We start from the raw sequence: 16,361 nt of genomic DNA on the forward strand, positions 1-16,361 counted from the left end.
TAATGAAAGTGCCCTTCTTCTATGCAATGATATTCCGTACTGTCAACTATCTGTCCATACCTCACTGCATTACACTGCAGCCCGTATCCACTTGAATAAGTGGTTTACAATATGTTCTTTATCTCTCTCTCCTCCTCGAGCATTTTCTATCCCAGACTTTGCCTTTCTTGTTTCATCCTTATCACCACCACTTCTGTTACTTGGTGATTTTAATGCCCACCATTTCCTCTGGGGGGGGGTCTCATTGTGACTCACGTGGCATCCAGTTGGAGGCTTTTCTCGCCTCTCACCCCCTCCATGTTTTAAATACGGGTACTCCCACCCATTTTGATCCTCGTACTCATACTCTCTCTTGCATCCATCTATCAGTCTGCTCTTCCTCCACTGCACTAGACTTCACCTGGTCTGTTCTACCAGACTTAACATGACAGCGATCATTTTCCGATCATTCTTACTTCTCCTTCCTATTCACCACCTTTCCGTAGCCCTCGCTGGCAATTTGATCGGGCAAATTGGGATCTTTACTCACACCTCACTGCTTTTAGTGAGGTTCCTTCTTCATCCTCCATTGATGAGCTCCTGCACACCTTCTCGACGTCAGTTTATACCGCAGCTTCTCATTCTATACCCCAAACCTCAGGCAGGCATTCTCAGAAGTGCGTGCCTTGGTGGTCTCCTGCTTGTGCTCGTGCAGTACGTTTGAAACGTGCTGCATGGGGCAGGTACCGGTACAATAGAACCGCTGAGAGACTTCTTGATTTTAAGCAGAAGCGTGCGATCGCTCGCCGTGTCAACCGTGAAGCTAAACGCACTTGTTGGCGAGACTATGTTTCCACCATCACCTCTGCTTCTTCTATGAGTGCAGTCTGGAAAAAAGTGAAGAAATTGAGTGGTAAATACTCTCCTGACCCGGCTCCTGTTCTACGGGTCGCTGGTGTTGATGTAGCCAACCCTCTCGACGTTGCCATTGAACTTGGCACACATCTGTTCCGTATTTCCCGAGGGCTCAATCTATGCCCCTCGTTTCTTTCCTCAAAGTCTGCCAGAGAGTTAGTACCCTTGGACTTTTCTTCTCTCAGAGAAGAACAGTATAATGTGCCTTTTACACTTCAAGAACTGGAGGCAACGCTCTCAGCTTGCCGATCATCGGCAGCTGGGCCTGACGACATTCATATTCGTATGTTACAACATTTACATCGGTCAGCCCTTGTAGTCCGCTTACACCTCTTCAATCTTATTTGGGCACAAGGAGTTCTTCCCCAGCTGTGGAAATCTGCCATTGTTCTCCCTTTCCGCAAACCGGGTACTACAGGACATGATGCCTCCCACTATCGCCCCATCGCTCTTACTAGTGCAGTTTGCAAAGTGATGGAACGTCTCGTAAATCGACGTTTAATGTGGTATTTAGAGACACACAACAGTCTCTCCGCTAGTCAATATGGCTTTCGTAAGGGTCGTTTTACCATAGACCCCTTACTACGCTTGGATACGTATGTTCGTAATGCCTTTGCGAATAATCACTCAGTTATTGCCATATTTTTTGACCTTGAGAAGGCATATGACACAACTTGGAGGTATAATATTTTGGCCCAGGCCCATTCCTTAGGCCTCCGAGGCAATCTACCATCCTTCCTTAAGAACTTTTTAACTGACAGACATTTCCGTGTTCGAGTCAATAATGTTCTTTCCCCGGACTTCGTCCAAGCTGAAGGTGTCCCTCAGGGATGTGTTCTAAGCACGACACTGTTTCTCCTTGCTATAAATGATTTGGCCTCTGTTCTTCCACCCAATATTTGGTCATCACTCTATGTTGATGACTTCGCTATTGCTTGTGCAGGCGCTGACTGTCATCTTATTGCAGTTTCTCTCCAGCATGCGGTCGACCGTGTTTCCACTTGGGCCACCACGCATGGGTTTAAATTTTCAAGTACCAAAACTCACCAAATTACTTTCACTAGACGCTCTGTTATCTCCGATCATCCTTTGTATCTCTATGGCTCCCGTATCCCCGAACGTGATACAGTCAGGTTTCTAGGCCTTCTCTTTGACCGTCGGTTATCCTGGAAACCTCACATTACCTCTCTGAAGGCAACTTGTCACAGCCGGCTAAACCTTCTTAAAACCCTTGCTCATCTTTCCTGGGGAGCTGATCGTCGAACTCTGCTTCGCCTACATTCAGCCCTCGCTTTATCGAAACTTGATTATGGTGACCAGATTTATTCCGCGGCCTCTCCTGCTACTCTCTCTAGCCTTAACTCTATCCATCACCAAGGATTACGTTTGTGCCTTGGTGCTTTTCGCTCTTCCCCTGTTGAGAGCCTCTATACAGAAGCGAATGTTCCATCCTTGTCTGATCGCCGTGATGCCCATTGCCTTCGCTACTATGTACGCTCTCACGATCTACACAATCCTTCCATTTATAGAATGGTCACCGATATTAGTAGACATTCTTTATTCGTTCGCCGCCCCTGTTTGCTCCGTCCCTTTTCTCTTCGCCTACATTCACTCTTGTCTTCCCTTCAGTTACCACCTTTATATGTTCATGTAGCATCTCACTTTTCCCTACCCCCCTGGGAAGTTCCAACTGTTCGGGTCTGTTCTTTCTCACTCCCTTGCTCGAAAGCTCAACTGCCTACGGTGGCTTCCCGCTCTCTTTTTCTTGATCACTTCCACTCCCATTCTCATACCACCGCTGTGTACACAGATGGCTCTAAGTCTTCAGACGGCGTCGGATTCGCAGCAGTGTTTCCGGACAGCGTCGTGTGGGGACATTTACTATCTTCAGCTAGCATTTTTACTGCTGAACTGTATGCCATTCTTACAGCACTTATTCGTATCACATCTATGCCTGTGTCATCATTTGTAGTAGTCTCCGACTCCCTTAGTGCTCTACAGGCTATACGAAAATTTGATACATCTCATCCCCTAGTTCTCCGTATCCAACTTTGGCTATGCCGTATCTCTACCAAACATAAAGATATTGTTTTTTGTTGGGTCCCTGGTCATGTCGACATACAGGGCAATGAACAGGCAGACACTGCTGCACGGTCAGCAGTACATGACGTACCAATTTCCTATCGAGGTGTTCCATTTCTGGACTATTTTGCTGCAATAGCTACCCACCTTCGCACCCATTGGCAACAACGTTGGTCAACTCTGCTCGGTAACAAACTTCATTCTATTAAACCGAGCATAGGTTACTGGCCGTCTTCTTGTCATCAGTGCAGAGGTTGGGAGACAACTCTCTCCCGCCTTCGCATTGGTCACACTCGTCTTACTCATGGGTATCTCATGGAGAGGCACCCTGTTCCTCTCTGTGAGCAGTGTCAAGTTCCAGTATCGATTAGCCACATTCTGTTAAACTGCCCTCTCTATCAACGAGCACGAAGAATTTACCTCCAACGTCGTCTTCGTTCTACTACTCTCTCTTTACCTTCCCTTCTTGCTGATGGACCCTCCTTTAATCCTGACTCTCTCATTGACTTCTTGACAACGACTGATTTACTCTACAAACTCTGATGATACTTTTTGCTCTCCCCTCAGCCCTTTCTAGTTCAGTGTCTTGCTGCCCTTTACCCTTTCACCATCCACTGCCCCGCTGTTATCCGTAACCTATTACTCATCCATCTCCCTTTTGCCACCTGATGCCCTCGCTTCCTTCCTGCCCTGCAGCGCTGTATAGTCCTTGTGGCTTAGCGCTTCCTTTTTTATTATAATAATAATAATAATAACATACATAGAACACTTACCTCTGATATTAACCCTCCCCTCAAACATATCCTTGCCAACCTCAACAGAACACATGACCATAATACAAGGCACAGATCACTCTTTGATGTTCCTCGTGTCCATCTCACGCTATGCAAAAACTCAATGCACATAAAAGGCCCTAAAATCTGGAATTCATTACCTGTAAATATAAAAGAAACACTACCTGTTTATAAATTCAAGTCTCTTCTCAAAGTTCACTTACTCACTCAAAACCAAATAAATACTGAACAACTGAACCATATAAATTGTATATCCTAAATGTTACTCACAATTATATCACACAAATGTTAAACCTAACTTTGTAATTTTTTTTTAAATACACTACCTGAATGAACAGCAATGCATGCAACCATATGACCTGTCTTTGTAATACTCATTTGTATTTTATAGTTTACATAAGAAAGGAGGAACACTGCAGGAGGCCTGTTGGCCCATACTAGGCAGGTCCTTTACAATTCATCCCCACTAACAAAACATTTGCCCAACCCAATTTTCAATGCCACCCAAGAAATAAGCTCTGATGTGAAAGTCCCACTCAAATCCAACCCCTCCCACTCATGTACTTATCCAAAATAGATTTTAAACTACCCAAAGTCCCAGCCTCAATAACCCAACTAGGTAGACTGTTCCACTCATCAACTACCCTATTTCCAAACCAATACTTTCCTATGTCCTTTCTAAATCTAAACTTATCTAATTTAAATCCATTACTGCAGGTTCTCTCTTGGAGAGACATCCTCAAGACCTTATTAATATCCCCTTTATTAATACCTATCTTCCACTTATACACTTCGATCAGGTCTCCCCTCATTCTTCGTCTAACAAGTGAATGTAACTTAAGAGTCTTCAATCTTTCTTCATAAGGAAGGTTTCTAATGCTATGTATTAATTTAGTCATCCTACGCTGAATGTTTTCTAACGAATTTATGTCCATTTTGTAATACGGAGACCAGAACTGAGCTGCATAATCTAGGTGAGGCCTTACTCATGATGTATAAAGCTGCAGTATGACCTCTGGACTTCTGTTGCTTACACTTCTTGATATAAATCCCAGTAATCTATTTGCTTTATTACGTACGCTTAGGCATTGCTGTCTTGGTTTAAGGTTGCTGCTCACCATAACCCCCAAGTCCTTTTCGCAATCTGTATGGCTAAGTTCTACATCATTTAACTTATAAGTACTAGGGTTATGGGCACTCCCAAGCTTCAGAACTTTGCATTTATCTACATTGAACTGCATCTGTCACTTTTCTGACCAAGAATAGAGTTTGTTTAAATCCTCCTGAAGTTCCATAACATCTACGTTTGAATCAATTATCCTACCTATCTTTGTGTCATCGGCGAATTTGCTCATATCACTAGTAATTCCCTCATCAAGATCATTGGTATATATTATAAACAACAACGGGCCCAAGACTGATCCCAGTGGAACGCCACTTGTTACAGATCCCCATTCGGATTTAACCCCATTTATGGACACTCTCTGCTTCCTGTCAGTGAGCCATGACTCGATCCACGAGAGCACTTTTCCCCCAATGCCATGAGCTGCCACTTTCTTTAACAGTCTATGGTGCGGAACTCTATCAAAAGCCTTACTAAAATCTAAGTAAATAATATCAAATTCTTTATTGTGGTCAACAGCCTCAAAAGCTTTACTGAAGAAAGTTAATAAATTAGTTAGACAAGACCGGCCTCTTGTGAATCCATGCTGAGTATCATTAATCAAGCTATGCTTATCGAGATGGCTTCTTATAATCTCAGCTATAACTGACTCTAGTAATTTGCCTACAATTGAGGTCAGGCTTATTGGGCGGTAATTTGATGGTAACGACTTGTCCCCCGTTTTAAAAATAGGAGTTACATTAGCCATCTTCCACATATCAGACACTACACCTGTTTGAAGAGATAAATTAAAAATATTAGTTAATGGTTCACAGAGTTCCATTTTGCATTCCTTAAGAACCCTTGAAAAAACCTCATCAGGACCCGGCGACTTATTTTGCTTCAGTCGGTCTATCTGCTTCACAACCATCTCACTAGTGACTGTGATGTTACATAATTTATCTTCTAGCCCACTGTAAAAATTAATTACTGGAATATTGTTAGTGTCTTCCTGTGTAAAAACTGAGAGAAAATAATTATTTAAAATCAAGCACATTTCATTCTCTTTGTCAGTAAGGTGCCCAAAGTTATTTTTAAGGGGACCTATCTTATCTCTAACTTTTGTTCTATAGATCTGGAAAAAACTTTTTGGGTTAGTTTTAGAATCCCTAGCAACTTTAATTTCATAGTCCCTTTTAGCTTTTCTTATCCCCTTTTTAATGTCCCTCTTAATGTCAATATACTGATTCATAAGATGACCCTCGCCTCTTTTGATACGCCTATAAATTCCTTTCTTATGCCCTAGTAGATATTTGAGCCTATTATTCATCCATTTTGGGTCATTTCTATTTGATCTAATTTCTTTATATGGGATAAACGCTCTTTGAGCAGCATGTATAGTGTTCAGAAAACTGTCATATTGATAGCTCTCTTTGTTACCCCAGTCAACAGATGATAAGTGTTCTCTAAGCCCATCGTAATCTGCTAAGCGAAAATCTGGGACTGTTACTGAGTTATCGCTACTATCGTACTTCCATTCAATGCTAAATGTAATTGATTTGTGGTCGCTAGCACCCAGTTCCTCTGAAATTTCTAAATTATTAACAAGGGATTCATTGTTTGCCATAACTAAGTCAAGCAGGTTATTTCCCCTTGTAGGTTCTGTCACAAACTGCTTCAAAAAACAATCCTGAAATACTTCTAAGAAGTCGTATGATTCTAAATTCCCAGTCAAGAAATTCCAATCAACATGACTAAAGTTAAAGTCTCCTAGAATTACTACATTATCGTGCCTTGTGGCCTTAACAATTTCCTCCCATAGTAGTTTCCCTTGGTCCCTATCTAAGTTTGGGGGACGGTATATCACTCCTAAAATCAGTTTTTCATGCCCCTCTGAAAATTCTATCCAAACAGACTCTGTATGTGTTACTTCAGACTTAATACCCGTTTTTATGCAACAGTTCAAGCGATCTCGGACATACAATGCTACTCCACCCCCCCTCCCAATACTTCTATCTTCTTGGAACAATTTAAAACCCTGAATATGACATTCCGCAGGCATGTCCCGACTTTTTGAATTAACCCTTTCAGGGTCCAAGGCCCAAATCTGGAGTCACGCACCAGTGTCCAAGAATTTTCAAAAAAAAAAATGTTATTTTTCCTTATGAAATCGTAGATAATCTTTTTGTGAAGGTAATAAAACAAAAAGTACGAAATTTGGTGGAAAATTTACGAAATTATGCTCTCGCGAATTTTGATGTGTCAGCGATATTTACGAATCGGCGATTTTGCCGACTTTGACTCCCATTTTAGGCCAATTACATTATTCCAATCAACCAAATTCTTAGCTATTTCACTAGTATTACTTCTATTCTATCGATTGAGCACAAGAAATCGCCAAGTCAACTGTTTCAACTACAAAATAAAGTGATCGGAAATTGTTAATTTGTTCAATTTAACACAAAGTTCAAAATATTCCAGTTTCAAAATAGGGTCCAGAATGAACAATGTAGGCATTCCTGGCACTAAACTAACATTTCCTCTGTTCATTAGTTATGTTTTGAGGCTTTACAAATAAATTCCATTTTGATTTTTTATTCACATAATGAATTTTTATTCACACCAAAAAATAGAAGATTTACTGTTATGCAATACTGTAATAATTGTATAAATATCATCACCATATTTGTGAATGTATATTAGACTCACCAGCTGATGTGTATTAGACGTGTGAGGTCGTTTGTTTACTCTTGAATATCGGCAAAAATTTAACATTTCCGCTACTTTGAGCTCAGTTTCAAGCCATTTCCACTGCTAAAACCAATCAAAATCATCTCTATTTCTGTAATATGTCTTCCATTCTATCAAATGAGACCAAGAAATCGCAAATACAACTATAAAAAACATACGAAAAAACACTGCAAAGTTGCTGTTTTAATCGAAAAATCATGATTTCATTTTTTTTCTCTCATTATACACAGTGTGCTGCAGGATCTGTTTTATGTGGTGCACACATACCACATAGATGTATTCTCTCATATCTAGGCCCAAATGTACCACTCACAGTTTATCAGAGTGAGCTGAGCTCATGGCGTAGATCTACGGTTTACACCCTGAACGTAAAGCCGTAGATCTACGGGACGGACCCTGAAAGGGTTAAACCACGTCTCAGTTAAGGCAAATACATCAATGTTACCTACACTAGCAACTAATCTCAACTCGTCCATCTTATTCCTAGCACTACGGCAATTAGCATAATAAACATTGAAAGACTCTCCTTTCTCTTTACCCTTCCTGCTCATTTCTATTTTTCTACTAAACCTATTACTGTCCTTATCACCCAAGGTCCCTGGCTTTTCAATATCTATCTCGTTCTTATTATTACTAGTTCCCCTAGAACTCGTAATATTACTACACTGGAACTTCACTGTTTTCCTGCCAAAACTCATACCACTAACTATTCCTAGTTTAAAGTCCTAACTGCTTCCTCCACTGCAGTTGCCAGTGCTCCCACCCCACACCTAGATAAGTGAACCCCATCCCTAGCATACATGTCATTTCTGCCATAGAAGAGGTCCCAGTTGTCAATGAATGTTACCGCATTTTCCTTACAGTATTTGTCCAGCCAGCAATTGACACCAATTGCCCTGGACAACCATTCACTTCCAACTCCCCTCCTTGGCAAAATACCACATATGACAGGTTTCCCACCCTTACTTCTAATTATTTCTATTGCTGACCTATACCTGCTAATCAGGTCCTCACTCCTACGTCTGCCAACATCGTTGCCTCCAGCACTGAGACAGATAATAGGATTGCTCCCATTACCTCTCATGATGTCATCCAGACGGCTAACAATATCCTCCATCCCAGCCCCAGGAAAGCAAACTCTCTGTCTCCTACTCCTGTCCTTCAAGCAGAACGCCCTATCCATATACCTAACTTGGCTATCCCCAACAACAACAATATTCGTATCTTCCTTAATGTCTTTCGTCGTGACGTTCCCAGTATTCGACTCACATTCGTCGGGTAGCACTGAGAATGTATTGGATGTTTCCACAACAGTTTCCACGGCAGTCTCTTTCTTCTTCATCGTTTCTACCTTTCCATTCGTCTTCTTGATCGTCAACTTCTTTCCCTGCTGTCCAGCCACTGACCAGTTTCCCTTCTTGACCTGAGGACTCAAAACAGGAGGACTACTCCGAATCTTTTTGTTTTCCTCGGTCAGTCGCCGAATTTCCATATTCGCCAACCTCAATTCTTCCTTAAGCTGTTGGTAAAGTTGCTCGATGGAGGGCATCTTGCTTCAATTCTAGAGAGCGCGCAAACAGGTCTTCACAGAGCCAAGTACACGTCAACACTGCGTAAAAGCCAACTCAATCAGGAGCTACTGCGCAGCACGTCCGCATGGCCCAATAGCGATGCGAACACTCAAATAGTGATGCGAACACTGACAATAGCGATGCGAACACTCCCAATAGCGATGCGAACACTCCAAATAGCGATGCGAACACAATAATGTCTTATCACTGATTTCATCATTGCTTAGTTAATCTTAAGTTAATTTTAAGCCAGCCCGTAATGCTATGCATATAAGTGGCTTTGGCATGCTGCTCTTACCTGTATTTTTTGTACCTCTGTATGTATGCTAAAATTTATAAATAAAATAAAATAAAAAAGTAATAATGAATCTTAACTAGTCATAAGTTGGCCTGTGATACTCCAATACTGAAACTATGTATAGTGCCAAAACAAAAGCATTCACATTGCTAAACTCACAAACTAGTATTTAGTCACTTAGCCATAATACCAACTTACCTCATAATTTTGTAATATTTTAAACTTAAGATTTAATCTAAGTCTGCCCGAAATGCCTAGTCATGCTAGGTGTTCTAGTGGTACACTCTGTAATTATTATTTTACTACATGTAAACCACACAATAACCAAATTCTGTAAACTCAGCATTGTAATCCTTATAGAGAATAAACTTTGAATTTGAATTTGATACGTACTAGCAGAAGAGATAAGAACTGGGTCTAAGCACAGAAATTGGCCTAAAATAGACTTCAGATTGGGTGAAACTGTAGTTGCATAAGGTGCTCCCAACCTCCAATTTCATGCCAGCATAAAGCCTGTTACATCAATTTTTGATTGTTTGGTATCATTTACTTTAAAAACAAATTCTCTACCTACCATTTTAGAAGATAATTTCTCAACTTTTTTAAAAAATGGTAACACGGAAGGAGCTTCCAATTTGGGGGATGTTGATGGTGAAAGGGTTAATTCAACCCTGTTTACAACAGTGAAAGGTATAACAGAAAGTAAAAGATAAATTTGTTGAGAAGTAGGGGTACCAGAAAAAAATAATAAGCAGTATGAGAGTGCCATGACTTCTTAACATTCTACCAACAAATAAGGGAAAAATTACTAAAAAAAAAAAAAAACATTCAGATATATTTAGAAGGGAATTCAGAAAGTTGGTGCTGGTGGTGTTAGTCTGCAAGACTGTGATGTTAGGCTAAGTTAATGTTTGGGCTATAAGTAGTAGCAGCAACCTGGCTAATCTGACAGTCACCTAGAATTTACTTAGTAATTTAATTCATGTGAGATCTTTCAGTGGAAGAACTGGCGGAGGCTTGACCCTCCCTCAACTGAACCCATCCTGGTCTAGGAAAATCTGAATTACTGCCAGTTTTATTATTAGTATTAGAGATTATGCAATGCCTGGAGAATGGGAGGGGTTCAAGCCCAGGAAAAGGATAGTTCCAAGCCCTTGGACTAAGAACTCTTCAGCAGCATCAAGGCACTTGCTCCTTCAAGGGTGGATCTGTATGGCGCTTCTTTTACAGCTACAGTTCTACGAGTGTCAATGAACTTGACAAGTTGCCAATACAGGCTGGCCATCACTAATTCGGCATCATTGGGACCTGTAGTGTGCCGGATTAGTAAGTTTGCTGGATTACAGAGTGGTTAGGTTAAAAAAAAACCTGTCATTATGATTTCGTGAGTCTGGTTAGGTTAGAGTACACTCAATTAACCTATCAATACTCTTTCTGCTACATCTTCCTCATTTTCATCACTGCTTTCTCCTCCACTGGCTTGTTGCTGTGGATTTACAAACATCTGCACAATTTCTGAGTCAGTATAATGATGAAATTTGAGTCAGTATAATGATGAAATTTGAAATTATGCTAGCTGAAATCAGTGCCAGAATACTGATGGAACCAAATAATTGATTGCCGGATTAGTGATGGTCGACCTGTATTAACCCTTTCAGGGTCCGTCCCGTAGATCTACGGCTTTACATTCAGGGTCCAAACCGTAGATCTACGCCAAAATTCTAGTGCCGTCAAATTTAGCACGAGAAGGCTGGTAGGCCTACATCTAAGAGAATGGGTCTGGGTGGTCAGTGTGCACACCATAGAAAAAATCTGGACGCCCACATGGCATTGTGGGAACGCCGGCAAAGTAGCTTTGTTCATAGTGCCTGGCGGCAAGATGCTCTCACTCCCCACTCACTCTCCAGGCGAATTCTGACTCTCCTCTTCACAACTTACAGTTCTAAGACTAATGGAAGTGGAGCTGAAGACGAATTCTATGGTTTTGAACCATATGGTACCATTGTGCCATATGGTACAATGGTACCATATGGTACAATGGTGCCATGTCATACAATGGTATCATATGGTACAATGGTATATGGTACAATGGTACCATATGGTACAATGTACTATATGTACATTGTACCATATAGTACATTGTACCATATAGTACATTGTACCATATAGTACATTGTACCATATAGTACATTGTACCATATAGTACATTGTACCATATGGTACAGGGTACAGGGACCCTAATGGAAATAAATCTGTCTGACTTTTTTGGGTTATCCTAGGTTCTCCAAACATATGCTGCTAAGTATGATATTCTACGTAACTTTATTTGTGTATAACTAAATAAACTTACTTATGATGCCACATGCACTTGAGTAAGTTTATGCAGGTGTACAGAAATACAATTACATAGATTAACATACATAGCAGCATACGTATAAAATCCTAGGATAACCCAAAAAAGTCAGGGTGACTTATTTCTATAGTTATCCCTGTATCTGTACCATATGGTACCCTGTACCATATGGTACCCTGTACCATATGGTACCCTGCACCATATGGTACCCTGTGTGGAAAATTTTATAGGGTGCTTACCTGTATGTACCTCAACATTATATACATACAAGTAATCTCATTGGGAGACAACCATATTGTTTACCGTAGTCACCCCGTGTAGACATGTGAGAAAACTTAACCACCTCTGGTCACTACAGGTGGCCCCTCGACCCTCACAATCTTGTCCACATCTATCCGAGACCAGTATGGATTGGATAGCACCCACAAGTACGGTGCTACTAATTAATTGTGGACTGTATAGATTATATTAGGGTAGCTGAATGAAGGGGGGGTAGGTTACACATGGATATATCCATCAAGGAAAACACTTGTACATAATCTCTCCACTTACCAGATATTCTCTGGTGGTCATTTGATGTAGCTGGATCACTCATAACCTATCCAATTACAACATACCTAACTGGCCAGTATCAGTCTGCTATAACTAGAAGGGTTAATTAACTGTGGGTGATTGATACTCCTTATTTCCTCCATTCACCATCTCATTTCGATGTCCTGCTATACCGACACGGTTCTTATTCCAGCAGGACGAGGTACCCGTCGGTTTGTCCCGGTTTAGAAGTCGTGCTTCCATAAAGCTTCACTATCCTCGGTACGAGAATCACACATTCACTCGGAGCAGGGCGATCTATTTCACATCCCGCATTCTCTTAACTCAATGTTATTATCACTGATTACATTACCATTCACAAGACGATTTAACGTCTCATAATTATTATACACATTAGAGGTCACTCCATTAAGATCTGAGGCCGATGAGCAAAGATTAACTCACGGGTATTTCCCCTGGACACACACCATGGCCGCGCACCAGTCACACCCCGGTCGAACCATTATTCACTAATTTTACCACCTTTTTACGGTGGTCCCATAAATCACGTTCCCTCACTCTTCACCAGGAACAGTTACGACACTTCCTATTATGAAATGAGGCCTATATTAATCCTTAGGCCACTGTGAATGTCAATTTCCTGGTTCCATGCTGTCCCAGCCTCCTCACCACATTCAAAACACTCCCGCCTCCCCCCTGGCCCGAGTCGACCTATACCCCCGCACATCCGCTCATGCGCAAAGGGAACTCTTGGTTCTACCCTATTGTCAAATACATTTTTGACTCATATCGACACATTAAACACCTATTAGGTGCTATAGCTTCGGAAAATCAAAAATTTTCCACACTGCGGCCGGGCGGAGGTCGTTGCTAGACGACTTACATAATGTGGAGTACAATTTTCCCATCTTCACTGGCCACCTGGCTTGGGAACTCCAACATTGGTATTTACCTAATCACCCATTAATTCTTTCCACCTGTTAACTCCTCAGGTAGGGCTCCATCCAAAGCACACTCAAGCCTCCATGCTTCTGGTATTAACGATTTCCCTCTTATTGTAAGGTGTGACACTAAGTCTATGCTCTCGGGGCTAATTTGTTGGGCATACTGGAATTATGAGACTTTACAATAACAAGTCTTTCTCAGTATCCCAAGTCAGCCCCAGCACATTACTGCACATAGGCACCAACTCCATGGCCATCCATATTTATTGAACCCTCAAAACGGACTAATTAGTGTTCCATTCTCTCAGGGGCATAAGCCTATGCTCCCTGGATTAATTTATTGGGCATACTGGAATTATGAGACTAACAATAACAAGTCTCTCTCAGTATCCCAAGTCAGCCCCAGCACATTACTGCATATAGGCACCAACTCCATGGCCATCCATATTTATTGATCCCTCAAAATGGACTAATTAGTGTTCCATTCTCTCAGGGGCATAAGCCTACGCTCCCTGGATTAATTTATTGGGCATACTGGAATTATGAGACTTTAACAATAACAAATCTCTCTCAGTATCCCAAGTCAGCCCCAGCACATTACTGCATATAGGCACCAACTCCATGGCCATCCATATTTATTGATCCCTCAAAATGGACTAATTAGTGTTCCATTCTCTCAGGGGCATAAGCCTATGCTCCCTGGATTAATTTATTGGGCATACTGGAATTATGAGACTTTAACAATAACAAGTCTCTCTCAGTATCCCAAGTCAGCCCCAGCACATTAACTCCATTAGATCCAGTCATGGTTAGAGAATTATTAATCACTGATTATACAACTAAAGTAGGCGCCTTAATTCTTGCACTTTACTCTTGTATAAATCCTAGCCACACATGTGCTAGCAATTAATTGGGCTAATTATCATCCATCACACGATCGATTAAACTTGTGCACCCTACACCCACTTCCTTCAATCAGTCACTTAACCCTTTGACTGTCGAAGGGCCCAATCCTGAAGTGTCTCCTGGTGTCGCAAAATATTCGAAAAAAAAAAAATTATTTTTTCTTATGAAAATGTTAAGATTATTTTTCTGATTGTTTTAGTCCCAAAAAAAAATTTTCCCATCAGTACTTACCGAGATATAGAGGCATGAAGTTTGCAGAAAATGAGCCGCGTATGGCAACAGCGGCGACTGCCGCTCACCCGGTAAACTTTAGTTTACTTGTATTTGAAGGTTTGTTGTTTTTTTCACTATTTTATTTTTTCACATAACTTATGTGGCCTGTGAGACCAAAGTAAGGTGCAATGTACATATATACACTCGTTGTATACAACACAATAAGCACACAAACATAATTATCAATATATTGTTTACAAAACTTGTTTACAAAAACAAATACAAAAAATTGTTTATTACTATTGTTCTATAATATATATACCAATATACAGTCACTGAACATATTCCTAGAAGTTCTGCAGCTGTGTAACTCTGTGAAACATTGTCATACACAGTGGTGTTTTACACTCTCACACATAAAACATGGTGTCATACACAGTGGTGTTTTACACTCTTACACATAAAACATGGTGTCATACACAGTGGTGTTTTACACTCCTCACACATAAAACATGGTGTCATACACGGTGGTGTTTTACACTCTCACACATAAAATCAGTGTGTGTGCATTTTTGTTGAATTTTTTTTTTATGTGCAAAGACAAAACACCTCGTCAGAGCAGTTTTCTTCAAAGTATTAGCAGGCAGTTGTGTTATGTAGTTATCCTAGGTAAATGGTCGTGTGTCACCATTCCTTCCTAATTTCCTTCATTCCTTTCCTACCTGGAGGCTACCTGGAGGGCATTCCACCTCTCTTCCTACATTCCTTCATCTGTCCTTCATTACTTTTTTCCTTCCTTTCATCTAGTCCTTCCTTCATTCCTGCCTTCCCTTCTTGCTTCTGGTTTCTATAATATATATACACATATATAGTCACTAGATACTTTCATAAAACTCCTATTATCACCCTTCAGCAAGCTTGTCTTGTGTGCGAGTGTGTGGCTTATAATTGTTTTGAGTCAGGAGTCGGCAGCTGTCAAAATGACATATTGTCTCATTAGTCACTCCCCCTCCCCCCCGCCTGTCAAAACAATGGGGTCGGATGCTGCTTCCCCCTCCATTCTATCTAATTATCTTTCTCCCTTATTCTATCTCTTTCAATCTGTCTCTCTTTCTCTCTCTCTGTCTATCTCTGTCTTACAGGTACACATAAATACAACTATACATAGTGTAAATTACCTAGGATAACCCCAAAAATCCAGACAAAGTGCTATACTCTGCTTGAAGATGTGAGTAAACGTGATGATGACACAGTCTTGTGGCTCTCTCTGAGACAGAGCTAGATGGATAGACAGGGAGTTTGGCAGACAGACAAATGTTTGTTCGTCGTCGTCATCTCCATCTCCTCCTCCTCCTCCTCCTTCTCCTCCTCCTTCTCCTCCTCCTCCTCCTTCTCCTCCTCCTTCTCCTTCTCCTCCTCCTTCTCCTCCTTCTCCTCCTCCTCCTTCTCCTCCTCCTCCTCCTCCTCCTCCTCCTTCTCCTCCTCCTCCTCCTCCTCCTCCTTCTCCTCCTTCTCCTCCTTCTCCTCCTCCTCCTCCTCCTTCTCCTCCTTCTCCTCCTTCTCCTCCTCCTCCTCCTCCTCCTCCTCCTTCTCCTCCTCCTCCTCCTTCTCCTCCTCCTCCTCCTTCTCCTCCTCCTCCTTCTCCTCCTTCTCCTCCTCCTCCTTCTCCTCCTCCTCCTTCTTCTCCTCCTCCTCCTCCTTCTCCTCCTCCTCCTCCTCCTTCTCCTCCTCCTCCTTCTCCTCCTCCTCCTCCTTCTCCTCCTCCTCCTCCTTCTCCTCCTCCTCCTCCTTCTCCTCCTCCTTCTCCTCCTCCTCCTTCTCCTCCTCCTCCTCCTTCTCCTCCTCCTCCTCCTCCTTCTCCTCCTCCTCCTCCTCCTTCTCCTTCTCCTCCTCCTCCTTCT

General features: G+C 41.6%; 1 protein-coding gene across 4 annotated transcripts in view; it reads right to left on the reverse strand.

Moving 5' to 3' along the window:
* Nucleotides 1–16,361, reverse strand: part of Fmr1 (synaptic functional regulator FMR1) — a 497,688-nt gene that overhangs the window by 77,908 nt on the left and 403,419 nt on the right. The gene's annotated exons all lie outside the window — the stretch shown is intronic.

This window comes from Cherax quadricarinatus, chromosome 15 (assembly GCF_038502225.1).
Source record: "Cherax quadricarinatus isolate ZL_2023a chromosome 15, ASM3850222v1, whole genome shotgun sequence".
Lineage (NCBI taxonomy): Eukaryota > Metazoa > Arthropoda > Malacostraca > Decapoda > Parastacidae > Cherax > Cherax quadricarinatus.